Source organism: Achroia grisella, unplaced genomic scaffold (assembly GCF_030625045.1).
Source record: "Achroia grisella isolate CSIRO2021 unplaced genomic scaffold, CSIRO_AGI_Agris_v1 utg874, whole genome shotgun sequence".
Taxonomy (NCBI): Eukaryota; Metazoa; Arthropoda; class Insecta; order Lepidoptera; family Pyralidae; genus Achroia; species Achroia grisella.
Window position 1 is genome coordinate 2772536 of NW_026713051.1, and position 6000 is coordinate 2778535.

The window sequence follows — 6000 nt, forward strand, 5'->3', positions numbered from 1 at the left end:
CAGCACCCCCGCAACTACCCTGGGAATTTCGGTTTTTGAAACCCTCGAAAAATTACAATTTTCATTTTCATTTTCACGCCGCCATCTTGGATTTTATTTTTTTCTTTTAACCTAAAATACAACCGTTTGCGGCCCGCTACGAACTACCGCTTGAACGAAATCGATCCGATGGAAATTGACAAAGTTCAGTCGCCATCTTGGTCCGCCATCTTGGATTTTCCCAAATTTCGGAATTTTCTCGTGGTCACCCTGGCGAGAGGTACACTTCCCCCATACATCGTCACGACCCCCCGGCACTGCTTCTGGGAGAACAACTATGTCAATCAGTCAGTGACCGTAATGCAGCTTTATATATTATAGATAGATAAAAAATTGTCCATAATACAAAAAAATATTTTTTCGGGGTAGGCCACCCCTGTGACTTAGGGGTTTAAAAAATAGATAACAACCCTACCTCAGACCTGGCAAGTATACATATCAAATTTCATCAAAATGTGGGAGAAATATGGCAACTAACACTGTGATACAAAATTTATATATAAGATATAGCGGAATTCTCATTAGGTAAAAGAGGGGTACATCGTAGAATACATGAGGTATATACCAGTAAATTAATTGTAGCTAAAATCAGTCTCATACATTTAATGATTGAAATAAAAAATCGTATAGCCCGATTTTGATACGTACGAGTATAAAACGTATCAAAATCAGGCTATATGTATTGCGCAGACGCGTTACAACATATTAAAAAAATAGGCATGGAATGTAAAATAAACCATAACACAATAGGTATATACATTGGCACATAAGCCATATCTGCAGAGTGTCGGCTAACGATATTATACCTACACATTTACATTGAATCTTGAATCGTCCCTAATGAGGTACACGATACAGTTACCTACATATCTATTATATACATATCTTTGCAAAACAGATGTCATGTAGACTGAATTGACTGCCATCTATTTTCATGCTTTGTTACTAAGCACCCACTAGTAATCCGAACTGCTTCAGATCTAGCGACATCTAGCGGCTACGGTGGCGAAATAAAATAGCCCGAAGAATAGCCCGAGTTAGGAAGGAACCATTTTCTTGTATGGGATGGGGTATCTGTATGTAATATTATGTTATCTGTGCTATTATTTCAAATCTAACATATTTGTAGGATGTATGGTTTCATGTATTATATTGAAAAAATAAGTGTATAGTGTATCAGTACCCCATAACATAAGATCTGCTTTGCTTGGGACTGAATGGAGTTGTGTGAATTGTCCAGAGTTACTACCTATTATTAGTGCAGGTATAACTAACTAAGCTTTATGTATGTGTCACGGGATAATTTCGTTTATTTTGAGTTTTGTTTAAAGAATAGGCATAATTGTACATTACAAATGTAACGATTATAATCATTGCTTTTTTATGTAAGCTCTTATAATTATCCAGAAAGTCCAATTGATAGTAATAGACTTTTCAGAAAACCTATTGCCGGATTTTAAGAAGGCGGTAATTAATAATAATCTCAGAACAATTCACACAGCGCCATCTATATCCAAATTAAGCCAGCTAAAGCTCGTTATATTAACATCACGTATGTAGTCTCAATGTATACTTCACTCCATACTTCGCTGTATGTAGGTGCTTACAGTGGCTTAGAATTGTATTTCTTTTCTTGAAAGTATTTTGCAGCTTTTCAATGAACTTTCAGCTAGTTTGTCAGTTAAACTATCGTTACATAGTACCTGTTATAATAGGTACTATATTTAGTTTATACTACATGTATGAAAGGGATGAGAGGAAGACAAAACATATGACATCACCCCTAAATAAATGGCATAAGGAAGAAGCAGATGATGATTTAGTTTTCGCTACGTAGCACCGTATACAAACTTTTACTTTCATTATACTCTGTTTCACCTTATCGATTCAGCTGCGTATAGCTATTATAAGAGTATGTTATCTGGAAGTGCATTGCAGACATCTATTATTTTATGAAATCCTGATTCCGATCTTCCCGCAATTGCATATGTGCATAGTGTTATGGTACTTTTAATTTCGTCTATGAATTTTTTGTGTGCATATGGTCTTTATTTGAATGATGTCTTAGATTTTTTGTCAAGATATGTTATTTATATTATTAACTAGGATTAATTATAATACTCGTATTATGTCAAACACTGCTTCCTCAATAAAACTGTTTACTTTTTGGTTGATAAATAATGCCATGTAAGATTTTTTTTTAATTATTGATATTTTTTAATAGTATCAAATAATATTGTATATTTTACGTGTTGTTACGAACTGACGTTACTGAATGACGGAGTAGTATGAAATTTCGCTCATTTATATTTTACTAACTGTACACGCGGCTTCGTCCGCGTAATCTAACCTAGTACAAAAGTTTCATCGTTCTTACTTCAAAAATGAAAATTTTCATACAGAATTTTAAACAACTCAATCAACAGCCTAAAAATAAGTTTCAAACTTCAAGCTTTAAAAATGGGAAGACGATGTTCAAAATGCTTATATTTCTTATTAATTATCCATTAAAAATACACTAAATAAGAAATATGTGTGTCAAATTACTTAAGTATTTGACACACACGCATATATACTCTTTTGTTTATTGTTAAAGTCTTTGTTTAAATTGAGACTACTGAGTAACACGTGTATGTATTAAAGTTTCTATCATCAGTCATTTTCATTTACTAGATATTTTACGTAGCCATCGTACCATAATAGGTACCTGAAAGTGCAACGCATATCTCTGTTATTTGATGAAGTCCTAGTGCTACCTTTTCACAGAACACCATCGCTTTCAAAGATAAAAGATGCTACATGTATGAATGAAACTCATTGATAAAACCTATTCTGCATATCTCTATCAAGTGATGTTATCCTAGTTACAAGGGTACACGGAAGTGTATATATGGTGTATGTTATGTAATATGTAATTGGAATTACTAACGAACTGAGGTGCAACATCAGCCATCCTTCTCCTTCCTTCCATGAAGTGTGATGCATGGAAGAGAAGGAAGAGGCTGATGTTGCTTAATTACTTTTTAGTCATTGTTGTACAGGGTTGTTTAATTTAAACAAAACCCTAAAGGGTTTTGCTAATTCATAATACGTAGTATCGATGACCTTGGGCCCTTGTTTGTAATACTACAAGTTTTTTGCGATTTATATTAAGAGCTAAGTACCTACACTTAAAGTTTCGGTCATAAAAAGTTTTTATTTCTTATTTTGTTGTTCAATTTTATGCAATTCTCTATACAAAACAAAAAATAAATACCATATGTTTTCGTAAATGCAATGTATAGGTACCTCTTTTATTTGATGAAATCCTGATGTCAAAGATTCATGAAAAAGCATCGATGTACTTGCGTATATATCAAAACTGAATTAAAAAATGAACACACACATTCTTAAGGTTTTTTTCAATAATTTGAGGAGACCTTTGAAGAGATACCTTTTCACTTTTTTTCTTGTAATGAACGATTTTTAAAACTATACTATATAATATATAAAACATTATCAAAAAAATTAATAGTACTATGTCCTTACTAACAATTTTGTTTCCTTTCAGGATTCTTCCCATTTTCATCTTTTGTTGACATGTTACGTAGATACCTTATGTTATTATTGCACATTCAGATAAATAGATCAATATTGTTAATGTGCATAATAACAAACAAACAATTAATGCAATGTAAGATACATTGCTAATTTATGAAATCCTGGTATAAAAGGTTGAATGTAATGTCAAGCGCAATGCTTAGTCAACTAGATTAACTGTGTTAATTACGCTCTATGCCTTTAATAAACACCTAATCAACTAATCTTGTCTTTTTGTAGCTACTACAATCATTTATTTCCGATTGAAAACTTGATTTTTGCATAGATCAGATTTGTGGCCAAATTAATGATCAAATTATCCCAGAATACCTGGGCATTTATTTTTTTATTCTTCTGTTAGATTGTCAATTATTAAAAGAACAACTCATAAATAAAACTTTACAGATCTTACAATCAGAAATTCATGTTATCGGAGATAATAATTATTTTTTCTAATTCCGGAACACGGTTTGTATGTTTTTTGAGTAGGTAACATCGTTTATTTTTATCGTTTCTAGCGCTATCATGTGTTCTGAGGTACCCTCATGTTTATAATGTTATACCTACCTGTATTTTTATTCGTGAGATTATGAGCCAAATACTTAAAGAATCTTTAATTATTCGGAAAGTATTTCACATCTTCTCTTGCTGGTAAATCTACTTGATAAATACCTGTTGTAAAATAATCACTATTTCGCACACACTATCACTAAAATTACATTTTTTAGAAAATCCACTCTAATGGTTTAACATTAAAGTCAAATTCCATAAATTTGATATTTTTGAGTTGATCCATTATTCCATCAGGTATGCGATATGCTACATGAAAGTGCAACGTATACCTCTGCTATTTGATGAAATCCTGGTGTCAGTTGTTTACGGAAAAGACACTATAAATTAAAATTTATATATATATTATTTTATACTATAATATAATAATAATACTTTGGGCACTTCGGAATGCCCATATGTTTTTCAATCCAAAAACTATCTTCTATGCTTTTTTTAGGCTTTTGAAGCTTTGAAGTACGCTAACTTTCTAGATATAGTTTATATCAGAACTTTTTATTATAATTTGATAAGTTGATAATATTTATATGCCACATTTCGTAAATATTATTGATTTATTATAATAAAATATTTATTTGTAACAACAGTTTATTTGCTTGTAATGACAAAGTTGATTAAACATTTTTCTATTGTAACACATCAGCAATGTGGCAAAGGTTAGGATTGCAATTCTGGAGTCTATTGTTATTTGCAAAATACCTACTACTGGTACACAATATTCAACACGTGTGTCCTAAATAGTCGTTGTTAACAAGAAATTAATATCACTGCTCTTGCGTCTCTTTATTCCTTCTCAATTGAAAATAAGAAAGTTAAAATTAAATAAGTTCACAACATAAATTGGTAAGTGGTTGATATTTACTCAGATGAGTCACAAAAACTATTCACATACTGTTTCTCTATGACTAATTGATTAGTAATGTTTTAACATAATCTAAAAATTAATATTTAAATCTTTTATCATTTATAATCCAGTAATCGCCATACCCTTAAACCGCCAGGCGTGCAATTAAGTAATTTTATGTTTCCATGGCTAGATTAACTTCAGCTTTATTTGTAACAATCAACTTACAAAAATCGTATGAGAAGTTTTTTTCTTTATACATAGTATATATACGAATTGTATTATTAGATGTTTTGAAATTCAAATTACATGTTTATATTTATAAAGTCTTTGTAATTATAATATTTTCCTAGTTTATTTACGTTTATCTAAATATTGAAAACATGATCTAAAAAACATCTTTAGTAAATCTATCTCGTCAGTCATGTCAAAACGATTTAAAGCGAAGTTCTTATCGCACTTCTGTTGCCAGATGGCGCTTCACTGTGACTTGAGACTACGACACTACACACTCCAAAAGATAAGGTAATTGTCTAAGGTGCGCAAGTGTTGAAATTAAAAAAAATCTGTCTGCACGGAAGCTAGTCCTCGTTTACAACCGTAATTTTTTTATGTTGAAAAGTCGTGACAACAAACATGTTTCGCTGATACAGAGATAATACTATTATTAGTTTTTGGAGGTCCAAGGGAATAACAGTTTGTTCCCATGTACTCTAAAATACACACAGTGGTCATATTTTCATAAAAATCCTCTGCCATGAATATTCTGGTTTCTGTAAATGAGAGGATCATTATCTCGGGATGGATTGGATCAGAGGATCAGATCTTCATCCTCCATTAATAATCGCGAAATGAAGAAGACTACGCTACCAGGTAGACTGTGCGCAATGTACTTTAATTTATAACTATGTCGATAAGATATAATAAAATACAGCAATAAATAAAAGATAATTTATTTAAAACAGCTT